The 15,513-nt window shown below is 38.6% G+C and overlaps 1 protein-coding gene and 1 long non-coding RNA gene across 6 annotated transcripts in view; both read left to right on the top strand.

The window, feature by feature from the left end:
* fscn2a (fascin actin-bundling protein 2a, retinal) overlaps positions 1 to 15,513 on the top strand; it is a 71,081-nt gene that overhangs the window by 25,257 nt on the left and 30,311 nt on the right. The window lies entirely within an intron of this gene.
* Positions 4,591 to 8,616, top strand: LOC309496237. 5 transcript variants are annotated; one of them, XR_014205076.1, is made up of 7 exons: positions 4,591 to 4,883; positions 4,995 to 5,100; positions 5,209 to 5,277; positions 5,360 to 5,432; positions 5,982 to 6,268; positions 6,488 to 6,611; positions 8,218 to 8,615. It is a non-coding gene; the product is annotated as an uncharacterized lncRNA (long non-coding RNA). The 5 variants fall into 5 exon arrangements; XR_014205077.1 differs by having other exon boundaries at positions 5,205 to 5,277; XR_014205075.1 differs by having other exon boundaries at positions 4,591 to 5,100; positions 5,851 to 6,268; positions 8,218 to 8,616.

Genomic DNA, 15,513 nt, shown 5'->3' with positions numbered 1-15,513 from the left:
AGGAGCGGGGATTTTCTTAGCAATGTTAAAACGCACATCAACCGATCACTTGTTTAGCGTTCATGTAAACACTACATTCAGATTCACCAATCGGAATGAATTCAGTTAGATTGAAACAAAAGGTGTGCATGTAAACAATGAATGGCGACTGCAGAAAGCAAAAGCCGAATCCCGGACATTTTGGACGATCTCGATGGCCGGACATGTCCGGGAAAAAGAGGATGGTAACCCCTACTACTCAGCTTTCTCCACAGAACAAGAGCCTGTTAGCTTAGCTTCCAAAAAAAGACGGCTGACACTGTGTACATTCTGTGAGTGAGATCCCACCCTCTATGGGCGGGTTGAAAACATGCGGGACGAGCTCCTCCTACTGGCTGTAGTCTCTCGCCTCTGGCCAAAAAATCCTCAGATGACGCAAAATGACGATTTTTGCGTCATCTGAGGATTTTTTCCAGACAAAAAATACATAAATCTCTCATCTCAGGGGGATGTGAGGGTGGAAAGCACGGTAATTCGAAAACACTACGGGTTTTTTACTGATACAAAGCTTAATGCTAAATCCTGAAGTATCCCATCAATATATATATATATAAAAAAATTATATATTATTATTATTTTTTTTATTATTTTTATAATTCTTTTATTTATTTTTTTGCTGCAAAAACAACTCGCTGGGACTTCTGATCTGTCTACAGAGCCCCTACGGGACATGGTGAAGAAGAAAAAAAAATGAGATAGGAGAAAAATTTATTTTGCCATGTGGGCTTTTGCTTTCTTTCGCAAACATTTGGTGCCTATAATTGGTTGAGCAGAAACGTGCCCCGTCCCGCCCGCTCATGCTGAGGTTGATTGGAGATGGTGTGTGTCATGTTCATGCCTCCTGTGTTTGCACAGCACTCTGAGCTGTTTACAGTCCTGAGTAAATACTGGCAGAGACACACACTCTCTCCTATAGCTCCTCTTCTCAGGTGTTTTTACTAACTGCTATGATTTCATATTCACATTTATATCACTCTTTATCTGTTCTGTCATGCAACACATTTGCTCTTGCTATTAGTAGCAGCTGAAACAAAATCATTAGCACAATGTATGCAGTTTTCATACTTTTTCTGTTTGTGTGAGTAGCCTATTTGCTCATTATGTGTGTGTGTGTGTGTGTGTGTCTTGCTGAGTCAGCAGTAAAGTAACCTGAGAGAAGGTCAGAAGGCCTCAGAGACGGAGCACCAGACATTAATCTCCACACAACATCCTCCGTGTGCGTCGTCACTGGAAGCCAGCGAACGTGTTCATGCCGCAATTGTTGAGGTTCTGTGGTGACAACAAGAGAGATGGTGCTGTTAGCAATGCAGTAAAAATAAACCGAGTTTAACTTCATGCAAACGAACAGCCGATGGATTGTGCAGACGGCGGAGCTCATGTGATCTGGCTCCTGTTATAGCAAGTGTGATTTAGCATAATTTTAGAAAAATCATGTTTATTTGCCAAATCCCTGATGAAGACTGATCTACCAATCACATCTACTGTACTATAATGAAATATTATATATATATATATATATATATATATATATATATATATATATATATATATATATATATATATATATTTCAATCATGACAACTCTTTGGAATAGTTTTAGCATGGTATTGAATATGGCAGTGAATGTATTTGGTCTTGGCGGACTAGATCCGCTAAGCTGCTACTGCTAATAGATACACTATTATGTGAGCAAGCAAGGTACACTGTAAAAAAAAAGAAAAAAAGTTTGAGGCAATAATTTTTTACATAAAGATTTTTAAAGCTTACTTAAGTTTAAGTAAGCAGAACTGGCAGATTTTTATTTTGTACTCATGCATTACAATTGCTCATAACTTGAAATATTTAAGTAAGCGAAATAATACATTAACCTTAAAATGACCATGTAATCTCAACTTAAATATTTTTAGAAGTGGAAACTTTGAAAGCTTTAACTAGCCAATTCAATAAATGCAAACTTGATAATAGGCTCTATTATGGAAGTAGAATAATGTCAAATGTTTTTGAAATAAAAAGCCTGTTGAATTGCACTACTTGAAAAAAAATATGCATTGCATTAACCATGCTTGCATTTTTAATGCATTGTATTTTTAGTGCTTACATTTTTATGGGCTGAAATTCAACATGGTTGAATATTTAAGCTGTGAATATTTCAATTAAAAACATTTCAAACACCTTTTCATTATTAAAAATTCAATAATCCATATTCACCTTTCATATTTCACTTCCAAAATATTCAAACTCTTTAAAAATACAACCAATAATATTCAACAGGCAATTTTCGGTCCATTTTATTTCGCTTTGCAAATTCGCTTCCACAAATTCAGTGGTTCAAATTCGACAGTAAATTCAACATTGACGTCCAGGAATTGCAGGAAAAGCAGTAGATTGCCGAGCATACTCTCCATCTGCTGTTAGTCTACCTCACCGGCAGATGGTGCAAAAGCGCGTGTTGAAGACCAGCAACAGTTAGAACAAGTCATTCATTCATAAAACTCATTTACAGCAATGTAAGTGTATTTGTGATTATTATGACGGCTGTTTTATGTTAAATTCAGTGTCTTCACGGTTACTTTTCCTGTGTAGCCTACATGCATCTTTCTCTACCGTGAACGAGATTATAATGTTATTCCCCGATGCGGATATACAGATCCAATGTTACATTTTTGAGGTTGACATATTTCTCTTGGTTGTTTAGTTGCCTTAACTTTATATTGTGGCAATGTGCTGCATGCAGGCTATTAGGGTTTCCCTCAATACTTCAGGATTCCCCTGCTGGACATATACAACGCTTAACGTAGCTTAATGGACTACAGTGATGTAAAAGACCAAACTCGCAGGCAAGCAGATGGACTCAGAATAACGCGCAAAGCTTAATGCTGAGCGTTTCCCAGTGATAGATTGGCATACAGATGGCTTGATGTTGGACATTCGCACATTTAGGGACCGTCTCTAAAGTGTATACGACTTTGTATACGACTAAATGTGCTAATGTCCAATATCAAGCCAATTTTTACATTTAGTCATTTAGCAGACGTATGTCATTGGTAACAGAACACTTTGATAGCATTATACCATAACAATTGCTTGATGATTTCAGCATTAAATAACATTTAATGTTATCTATTCTCAAACAAATATCATGCTCCACTTGTCACCATGATGGAAAAAACGTTACAGAAACTCTGCTTTTCCCGTAACAGATCTAGGCAGGTGGAGCTGGAGGGGTTCGGAGGAACAGTGATAGCCTACAGCAAACCCTGAACCAGACTTTTTAAATGTAGAGCAAGCCATCTCATTGGCTGCAGGATCAACAGAGGCCAATCAGCTTGTGCCATGCGGTAATGATGTGACCGCTTGCAGAATCCATGTTAAGGACCGATTAGCCAGCGCCCTCTAGAGGTTCATAACTGAACTCTCTCTCTCTCTCTCCCACGTTTAATGTGACATATCTGCATTGTACGTGTAGTCTAAAAAAAGCCCAGCATTGTTTGATCATTTAACACATTCCCTCTTATTTGTGGTGACTGATGATGTCACGGTCGTCATGGTAACAGCAGCTAAATGTCGCCACACAAGGGCCTTTTAACATGCGCACAGAAGCCTAATCACGTTGGAGGAGTTCTGGAATTCATCCAAGCTATTATTCCCTCTATCCCTATGAATTCCATATCTTCAGGATCACTGCGAGCGATTGTGCCACGCAGCTCAGAGACACCCACCACATCTGCTCAATGAGAGCACTTAGATCTGCTCAATAGCTCATTGTGCCAATCCGTCCGCTTGTTTCTCCTCCCCCTTTCCCTACATCTATCTCTCCTGGGTTTTCATGTTGGTTTTTCAGTCCTGTTCTCCCTCTTGCCTGTATTTGTTCTGTCCAGAGTCAGAAATTGACGAGAGCCCAGGTCAAAAATGGCACTGAAAGTGGCACAAATGACCAAGATATATATAAAAAAAATATATATAATATATAGAATTCCTATTGAGAATTCCTCATTCGGGCCTAACAGACACAGTACTGTGATAGAGACCCAAGCGGTCACAAGGAGGATCACACCAGGCATCAGTTTAAAGGTCATTACAAAGGAAGTTTAAGGGCCCTATCTTGCACCCAGCGCAATTGACTTTGTACACCGACACATGTATCATTCCTATTTTGCACCCGCGCAAAGCGGACTTTTCCCTCCACAGACGCACGTCAATAAATTAGGGAATGAACTTGCACTCCCGGGGGCGGTTCAGCACAAAGAGGAGGTGTGTTCCGGCGCAAATGTTCCCTGGAGCTATTTTGCAGTTTCAGAAAACAATTCCTCCACTGACCAGGAAAAACCTAGTCTAAAGTCAGTGGCGCGTTGCGCATGTTATACCTATACTATTTTAAGGGCGCATGCTTGGCCATAATCAATGTAGCGTGTGCACAACGCACATACACTTTGATTCTCTCATCTATACACAGACACAGCAGTTCTCATTTTAGAAAACCATACATTATTACAAGGAACAATATTAACACACGAGGGAAATCATTGTTGTGTCCATGAAGATGTGAAAAAATAGGCACAAATCTACACTGTAACGGATTTCTGTAATTTGAACAGTATTTTACTGTAATATGTACAGTAAGATACTGTAAAATATGTATACAGTATGTTACTGTAAACAGCAAAGGATTATGGGAAAATATAGGGTCACTACTGTAATTCTTCACTACTGTAAATCAATTTACAGTAGTGAACTTGCCCGCGAAAAACTGACCAATGGCAAGAGGGATTTCTTTTCAAGTGTTTTTTTGAGGGGTGAAGTGGCAGTTAATGCACGGACAAAAGATCATGTAACTCACCAAAAAGGTTAGTATATAATTTCTATTTTATGTAAAATAAACATTTTCAAATGTTTTTACTTATGTTAACAGCAAACTAACATGATGTATCGTTTTGTTTTCGTCTGAATGGTTTTAGTGTCTTTTTTTCCTGACTGTCGTCAGAATGTTTTTTTTGGTGCCTTTATTACTGTCTTTTTTCCTGACTGTCGGCCGGGTCGCTGTCACGGTGATAATATTAACTGGTGAGTAAGTTAAGTTCACCTATATTAGCCGAAATATTTTTTATTTTTTATTTTTTCATTATAAAAAATAATGGTTGTGTGTTCCTCTGCCTCTTTAACGCAAGTTAGCTCATCAGGCGGGCGGAGTCGACGGTAACGTTAACCGAGCTAACAGCGAACTCAACGTGAAATACTGAGGTAAAGTGAGATAGACGAAACCCTTGTTAAAGTGCGGGTTTTAAACAATATTTTCACGCAGGCCTATATGATTTATTTTCAGGTTTGTGATCTGGATAATGCCATCTGCAACGATGGAGTGTGTTGGAGCCTTTTCATTGTGATAACATCAACTGGTATGTAACGTTATGGTCACCTTCACCTAAATTAGCCGAAGTAAACTTATTAAACAGAGAAGCATAATAATTTTGGTATGTTCTGTCTCCTCTTTCACAACTTTTTGGCAGATGTACAGCGTAAATACTGAGTAAAACTTAGTTAAAGGGATAACGTAGTACACCTTAAACAGAAAATTATGTATGTCATCATTTACTCGCCCACAACGTGTTCTAAACTTGCATGAAGTTCTTTCGTCTGAACATTTATGTAAAATAAGATATTATTAAGATATAAAATAAGATATTTTGAATAATGTTGGTAAATAGTGGCTGGTCCGCATGGACTTCTATAATAGAAAAAATACTTTGGATGTCAATGGGGACCAGTAACTGTTTGGTTGCTCATGTTCTTTAAAATATCTTCTTTTGTATACAGCACATTAAATAATTTAATGGAAGTTATGAACAAGTTGAGGGTGAGTAAATGGTGACAGAATTTACAATTTTGAGTAAACTAACCCTTTATCCAACACCATTGTTAATTTCATCTTTTGTTTTATTTTCAAGTTTGTGGTCTGAATTATGTCGTCTGAAATGTCGGAGGTGTATTTTGGAGTCTTTTTTGTGATTGCCTTCGTAATGGTGATAACATCTACAGGAGAGTAAGATGACATCAACTAAATTAGCTGAAGTAGCCTATGCATTAGTTAAGCAGGCAAACATGTTCTTTTCTGTTCTTTATTTTGAATTTGCAGCGGCCATTCCCTCCGGACTGTACATCACTGCTGACGCTCTCCACTAATACACAGAACGGGTTGACGTTGGAGGAGGAAGAGGAGAAGGAGGAGGAAAGGGTTAGCAATATACCATTATCAATATAGCAAAGTTTTGCTAACTAATATTTTTAATGTTGTTTAATTGATTAAAAACTATAAACACCATACAACATTATATCTTACCTCATCTTCACCCCACATGTTATTGTTGTTAGTAATAAGTTCTGTTATTGTATTTTAGTTTTTTTTTCTGTAAACTATAACACTAAAAGGCTGCTGTGACTTTATCTGTTTCAGGAGAGTCTGTTCTCAAAGCAAAAACATGGATGCTGACAATGAAGGGCAGAATCATCATCCAGTTACAACTGCTAACAGACGACTCTTCAGCATTAGCTGTCTATTTTGTCGAATGCAGAATCAGGTAAACCAATATATATATATATATATATATATTTTTTTTACATTACATTACATTTACATGCATGCATTTGGAAGTCACTTTTATCCAAAGCAACTTACATTGTATTAAGTTTAATTTAAATTATCCATTCCCTGGAAATCTAAGCTACAGGAATATTGAAAAAGAATGAAGCTTTAATGATTTTAATGTAATGTATTATGGGGTAATACCATCCCATGTAGGTTAGGGGTGGAAATTGGCAAAAATTTGATGATTCGATAGTATTGCGATATTTGGGCCACAATTCAATATTATTGCGCTTCCTAACATTGCGATACAGCAAGTATTGCGATTCGATTCTGCGATATATTGCGATTCATGTCCCCCATATTATTCAAAGACATTACAAAAAATAAGACTGCTCAACTCACTACAAATGTCACATTAAATCTGTGAACATCTTCTACACATTTACTGGAGGCTAGTGCAAAAACTTTGTCCTTGAACATTCAGGACACAGGACCTTATTACAGAACGTAATTATATGAACGCGTCACCACCGCATTAGCACCAAAAACATGGAGATTTTATTTTAGAGAATAATTACACAACCTATTCGATATACTATAATTCTATAATTAAATAAACTAATCGAATATCCAAAAATTGTGACTCATCCCTGCATTTAATACCTTGTTTTTTTCCCAAAATCTTCATTTACGTCTCGATTTTCGAAGGGGATTATAAACGTTTCTTCCTTGGTTCGCTTTTATTTAGGCCTATTACATTCACATTCTTTACTGTGGTAAAGTAGAAAAACGTTGTAGGACAGATAGCCTACATTTTTACTTGCACGTCAGATTCATTTCAACACAGTTTTTGCTTGTTATTAGACATGTACGGCGCGTCAAGTTTATTTGATTTTTAGTTTCGCTCTCTTTGGCAGCGCAATTTCAAACATAGCTTAAATGTCTTGCCCTTGTGGAAGATTAAATTCACTTTTCATACCTTTTACAACAAGTAGAAAACATGAAGATATCAGAAAATAGATCGATGGTCTCTTTCCTCCTCGTGTCATCCCTCTCAAAGCACAGAGCGGTATGGCTTCATGTGGAATCACGTGTCTTTGTGTGGAAGTATTAAACGAAAGTTTTTTTTTTTTTATATAGATTTAACTTTTCTATTATGTAAGTTTCTAATATTTACTGATATGTATTTGAATGCTTTACAGGCTTTGTGTTGCTTCTTTGACGGAATTGCTCAAATAAAGACTTTTTTGCTCGAATAAACTAAATTTTTTTATTTCAATTTTCATAATAACCCCCCAACCACTGCAGGTAGTTGGTCCATTACCACCGCAGTGGTAAAAAAAACTGCCACCGTCACAGCCTTATAACTTATATTGGAATACTTTGCGCTACTGTATCAATATAATTGCGTGCGCAAAATATCGCGACACTGAACAGAATCGATTTTTCCCCCACCACTACTGTAGGTGGATTCAGAATCAGATGTAGTGCTTTTATTAACGCCAAAGTACATGCAGCATCAAGTTTGAGGGTTAGGGAAAATTCTGCCAACACCGGTCTGAAAAAATTATATATTTTTTCCCTGCTTGTGTTTCCAGGTTCATTCTGAGAGTCAACCCTGATGGCACCAAACACCAAAGGCACAGATCAGATGGAAATCTGGAAAGGTCCAAAGAAAAGCATCAGCCTGAAACCCTCAGTGTTTCTCATCAGAGAGGTTGTCAACTTTGACTGGCAAAATTACTGAAATGTAACAACACAACACTGACTTTGACTGTATTTTATTGTTTTAAGGCCTGTTTTGCTTTTCAGTGTGTGTACGTTTTTGCCATGCTACAGATATAAATGGTCACCAGGAGATTAATTCTATGGACTTTGGAGATGTTGCCTTTTTTTTTCTTCAGCTAGTGGCTCCTAAAGGTCAAGATTTGTAATTTGTACTTCTAAAACAAAATGTTCAACGATTAAAAAGGATATTATAAGGACAAATGTTTGTGAGTTATTGTGATTTTTTGGGGGGTGGGGTAAACATAAATTAAAAAAAGAAAATTTAAATGAAAAAAACAAACAAAAAACAATACTAATACTGTAAATGAAAATACGGTAATAATACTGTAAATGCAAGTACAGTAAATGATACAGTATACTGTAAGTGAAAATACAGTAATAATACTGTAAATGCAATTACAGTAAATGGTACAGTATACTGTAAGTGAAAATACAGTAATAATACTGTAAAACATTTTACAGTAACTTACTGGCATCCAGCTGCCAGTAAGTTACTGTAAAATTTACAGCAACCTCTTTACAGTGTAGCTTACACATTTACCCAAATTATTATACGCCTGTTTAACCGAAGCTAATTTGGGTGGGTTTCTCCCATCCCCATACAATGTCACTTCTCTGTCTTTTACGGCCCTTTTAAAGGGATACTCCACTTTAAAATGAAAATTCTGTCATCATATACTCACCCTCATGTTGTTTCAAACCTGTATGAATTTCTTTCTTCTGCTGAACAGAAAGGAAGATATTTAGAAGAATGTCAGTAACCAGACAGTTTCTGGTCTCATTGACTTCCATAGTAGGAAAAATATATACTATGGAAGTCAATGAGAAGAAATTCATACAGGTTTGAAACAACATGAGGGTGAGTATATGATGACAGAATTTTCATTTTAAAGTGGAGTATCCCTTTAATGTTGCTCTCCTCGGCTGTGAACCGCTCCTGGCGTGCGCCTGGCAAATCCGCCGTTATAATAGCAATCCGCCATGGAACAAGCATGCCTGCTCTTAAAAGGAATGTGAGATGATGCTCTTATTGGTTTATTTCACGTTATGCCCAAACCACACCTATGAGTAATGAAGCTACTTCAGACCAACCCATTTCAGATTTGCGTCGGGCGCAAGAGTCATTTATCCCGCCGGTATAATAGCAACAGCGCCCGAGATCCGCCCACAAAGTTACTTGCGTTTCGCGCTTGATATTTGCGTTTCAGATCGTTAAAATAGGGCCCTAATACTTTAAAGACAGGGAAGTGCAAAAGGTCCATTCAACAGTGAATAAGAGCAAAAATTAAAACAAAGGTTAGAAAAACAGTCTAAAAACGAACACTGTTGAGGTACTAAAACTAACACTAACTTCTCTCACCAACTGTTGGAGACGGAAGTTTCTCACACCTTTGTGTGAGAAAGTTTTTCAAAACCACTCTCTGTTCCCCTGCTTCACTCCTGATCACGCTTAAATGCATAATTGTCCCACCTTTAGTTAATTGGAACATACCATGTTCTGTTAAACTTGTCTCTAAACATTTCAGCAAGTTCCCTCAATGATAGTTCAGACAAAGAGTTTAAAAACAATAAATAAATACAACATACAGGCAAAGAGAAAAACAAATAGTCATTTGCACAACTGATATTTCCTAAATTGGTTAAAATGAGCATTTCCCCATCACTTAGGCCCACTTTTCTAACAACAGGAAATGTAACAGTAAAAACCCACATGGACAATTATAACATGCATGATATAAAGAACAATGAGGACACAATTTTGAGGGATGAAGAAGCAACACTGACTCTCCATCACAAGTACCAACTTTGGCCTGCACCTTTATGGGTTTATTATACGGTAGCTGTCAAATAACTGAAAACACTGAGGCAAACACTCCCAACAACTCCACAACTTGAAACAACAATTATATCAAGAGTTTCTGTAGAGCTGTTTAATCTACACAAACAAAAGGGACTGTAATTATTTTAATTCTAACATGTATTGTGTATCAACAGCTGTATTTGACAAAGTATTTGGCATAAAGTGTGGTTTTGGGCTGTAGTAATTGTGCCAAATGTTGACCGTGTGATTCTTGATTGGCAATATTAGATGTAGCCCATCCTGTTGCATTGTTAAACCAGTCTTTGTACTCAAGAGGTGAAACAATGAACTGTATTTTGCAGAAATGCGAAAGGTTTCTCGCTTTCAGTGACAGTGGACAATGCAACAAATAATCTGTATAATAATAATAAACGTTATTTTATAGAGCACCTTTAAAAGCAGCTTCTCAAAGCACTGTACACAAAAATTTACTTTGAGTCTCCAAAACAGAGGCATCAACAAACAAAGTCAGTGAACCAGCTTTGAGGATTTGATGACCTATATAACCTTGTATAACCTATAAGCATAAATTCGGTTTTACCTCTATTTAGGCAGGGAAAATGATTATTCATCCATGTTTTTATCTTAGAAATACAACAAGAAAGAAAACTAACATCAAGATTTTCACCAGATTTGGGTATCGTTAGCATAAAAGTGATAACAGAGGATGCCCAAGTGATGATAAATAAATATTGGGAAAAGTAAAGGGCCTAGAACTGAGCCCTGAGGAACACCAGTGAGTACAGAGCTAATGTCAGACCTGGAACCATAGAAATACTGGGAATGGTCAGTAAAACAGGATTTAAACCAGTTTTAAACTGTCCCTGACACACCAAAAACTCTTTCAAGGTGGGAAAGTATAAAGCTATGATCAAGAAGGATGAGAATGGAAGTTGCATCAGAATCAAAACATACATAGAATTCTGTGATGCAATTACAAAAGTCACTAAGAAACAACCTCTTACACGTGGAAATGTCTGTAGTTGAAGAAACATATTTTTTGATGATTACATTCTGATAAAAAAAGAAAAAGAAAAAAAAATCTCCAGGCTGCAAATATTGGCTCTTAAGGGCCGTGTTGCAGGGTTAATTTTTCAACGAATTTGTGCAATTTGCTTGTTGGTAATAAACATTTAAACTGTTATCCATTGTATTTTATGTTGTTGGGTATCACAAAACGGAATATGATACGAAAAAGTAGGTACTATCTTACAGCGGTTTGCAACGATTCTCCTTTCCCCCACAATGCATTGCATTACGTCATGTTGGGGAGAGAATTTACCAAAGCCCGCCTTGAGAACATTGAGAGTGACTAGAGAGACGAGTAGTAGACAAGAGTATTCAGATAGCGCAGATTATAGATAAATAGATAAATACATAGATATAGATAGATAGATAGACTAGATATATAGATAGACAGACAGACAGGTAGATAGATAGATAGATAGATAGATAGATAGATAGATAGATAGATAGATAGATAGGCTAGTATAGAGAGAGATAGGCAGACAGCCAGATAGCATAACGTTAGCATAGATAGCTAGCAGCTAGATAGATAAATAGATAGAAATATATAGTAGGTAGATTGACAATGGTGAACTACTGTGTTTGTGCTGGGTGTAAAAACTCGACCAGCGACCAAAACGCACTCACTTCCCTACAGCACAAGCTTTCCAACGCAGTTTCCATGGGATGGCACCGCCTACACAAGCACCTGCCAAACACAGCGACAGACACACGGCGGCTACGTTTGCAACAACATTTTCACCGGAGGAAGAGATAAACGCTTAGAAACGCCCATATAGCTAGCATGATGCCTTCTATTTCTAGATGACAAAGACAAAGTTTACCAGTACTACGACACTATGACAAAGGTTACCGGTACTTATCTGAACTAACGTCATGATCACTGCCACTATATAAAGAAAACGTTGATTTTTCACTCGGTGCTATTCAATGACAGTAAAAAAAAAAAAAATAGATATATGTGTCGTTATTGTGCACTGCTGCTCGTAGACTAACGTTAGCTCCAGTGCTCATTGCCCTGTTGCTAAATGATAGCAACTCACCAGGACACTTCACCAACTCTCCACTCATTCTCCATAGTTCTAATACAGGCTGAGGCTACCTTTCCTCCACTTCTCCCCAACGTGACGTCATCACCGAATTGTGTAAAAAAAAAAAAAAAATTTGAGACATTTTAAAAATGATATACATATCTTGAGTGATTTATGTACCCATTAATCGACAGTGGTGGTTAACCTGCAACATGGGCTTTAATGAAAAAGTTTTGGGACACATATCACTCTCCTCTGTCTGTGATGAATGATCTGTCACTATCATATTCTCTCTCTTATTCGTCATAGATTAGTGTGGTGGCAGATGGGGTTATTGCCCAACTCAGACACACAGGTGGCTCATTCTGAGCTCTAATGAGTGAGAGAGCTGAGGACACACACACACACACGTTTACTTAGCTATCTAAATGGGGACATTCCATAGACGTAATGGTTTTTATACTGTCTCGCCTTACACTAACCCAACCCCTAAACCTACCCATCACACACACACACACACACACACACACACACACACACACACACACACACACACACACACACACACACACACACACACACACACACACACACACACACACACACACACACACACACACACACACACACACACACAGAGGAACAGCAGCTTCACCCTCACACACGAGCCACAGTATGAGCGGTGTCCCTGCGGTGTGTGTTGGGTCTGGAGGGGTGAAGAGGAGAGCGCTGTGTTTCCATAAACTGCTGCTCAGTGTGAAGTGTAAAACAGGGTCAGTTGTTGCCAAACCTGCCAAAATCACCAAACCGTTCGTCTTCTCCGGATCCAGAGGAACACTCACAACCTCGGTCTCAGACAGAGCTGTTGATGATGCATATTGCAGACTATCTTGGATCAATAAAGATTCACAGAGGATTTTTTGTTTGTTTTAATTATTATTATTTTTTTATATAAAATGTAGAGAAGGGGTTAAAATAAAATTATTTGGAGAACAACCTAGTTTTGATACAAACTTGTTACATCTGACTGCAGTCTGAAAAATCTAATTATTTTAAATGGATCAGTTTATTGAACCTTTTGACAAAGAAGTTTGCATGTGTGTTTTGTTGTTGAGGATCATATTTGATGCATCAGGCTTTTATGGCTCACATAGTCTGATATATGAGAATAAAGAGGAAAAAAAACACAGCATTTTTATTCAGAGGTACAAACTGAACAAAATGTTGTGTTTTCATGTTTAAAATAGACATTTTTAGACAGATTTTTTATACTGTATAAACAGTATATTCTCTCCCCTTACACTAACCCGACCCCTAAACCTACCCAATCACACACACACACACACACACACACACACACACACACACACACACACACACACACACACACACACACACACACACACACACACACACACACACACACACACACACACACACACACACACACACACACACACACACACACACACACACTCTGGGTGATTGGAGCAGCTGAGGTCTCCTCTCTGATTTACTGTGTTCTTCTGAAGGACTTAATGAGTACAGTGGCCGACAGCTCTTAACCCTTGGAGACTCTGAGGATAATGTAATGTGATACGCCATCCCCAGCTCTCTCTCTCTCACACACACACACACCACACACACACACACACACACACACACACACACACACACACACACACACACACACACACACACACACACACACACACACACACACACACGTGTTACAGTTTTTCTCAAATGCTAAAACACAAAAGCCAATCCTCTAAACCAAATGACCAGTTGTCTAAACACATTTACTAAATCTAGCCATCATTTTCCAATATCATAAACACATTTCACATGAAGACACAATTCACAAAACACAATCCTCCGTTCTCATAAATCTTAACACATTTTTCCTTGCTAAAACACAAGTTGCAAAAGAACTCTGCTCATATTCTCAAATGAAAGCTCATGTGATGCAAAATGCTTGCCACAGTCAGCAATATTTGAACACAATAAACACACCTGGCGTCATTCATTACACACAACGACTCAAAATTGAAGACACTTGTTGCTAATGCTGTATAAAAGCAAGTTCAGAGTGCACAGTTTGCTGAAGATTCCAAGCAAACACAATGGATGAAGGCAGAGTCAGGGGAAGAGGAATTCGAGTCAGAGGAGGGAGAAGAGCTGGCCATGGAAGAAGAGGAGCAGGCCAACGAGGAAGAGGAGTTCAAATCAGAGGAGGAAGAGGAACAGGCCAATGAGGAAGAGGAGGAGGCCAACAAGAGAGAGGAGAAGGTCCAGGAGGGAGAGCAAGACAACCTCGCACCATCATTACTGACGAGATGCGAGCAACAGTCATTGACCATGTCATTGTCCATGGCATGACAATGGCTGAAGCAGGACTAAGAGTCCGTCCAAACCTGAGTAGGTTCACCGTGGCCACCATTATCAGGGCATTCAGACAACACAACAGGTATTGTACTCTATTGCTTTCTTTGTCACAATACAAATTTACAAGCCTGTGAAAGTAGTCTATTGGTTTCAAATCAGTTGTTACTGTATTGTAAAACATGTCAATTGACAACACATGTTTCTTTCTTTAGAGTTGAAAGAATGCCACATAGAGGTGGGAGGGTTGCCATATTTACAGCGGCACAAGAAACCCTCATTGTGGATATGGTTCGTGAGAACAACATCATCAGACTCCGGGAGATCAGAGACAAAGTCATTGCCGATAATGTCAACTTTGAGAGCACTGATGATGTCAGTGTAACGAGGTTCAGACGGATGTTATGGGAAGAAGGAGGCGGGAACCGGCGAACATTCAACATTTTAATAAATAAATAAACAAATACAAAAATGAAAGTAAAAGCCAGCAGCCCCTCACGGACGACTGCTGGCTACACAAAACAGAAACACATCAAATAAAATTCAGGCCTGTCCTCTCTCGCTCTTCACTGTCGTCGCTCCTCCTTTATGCTTCCGCTCCTCCGTGAGAGATGCGAGACCGGTGCGTCGCGCACGTGTCGCTCATTATCAATCGCGCCACCGGCCTCGCGCCGTCCTCCCACGGCCCTCGACCTCGTCGTGCTCGCCACATAACCCCATCACCCCTCGCAGGCCGGGGGGCACCCACGCGACTGCGCCTACTCCCCCCCCCCCCCTCCCCCCTCCCCCCTCCCCCCCTCCCC

The sequence above is a fragment of the Leuciscus leuciscus genome (genome assembly GCF_965113295.1).
Source record: "Leuciscus leuciscus genome assembly, chromosome: 1".
Classification (NCBI taxonomy): domain Eukaryota; kingdom Metazoa; phylum Chordata; class Actinopteri; order Cypriniformes; family Leuciscidae; genus Leuciscus; species Leuciscus leuciscus.
This window is presented reverse-complemented; position numbering and strand designations above follow the sequence as displayed.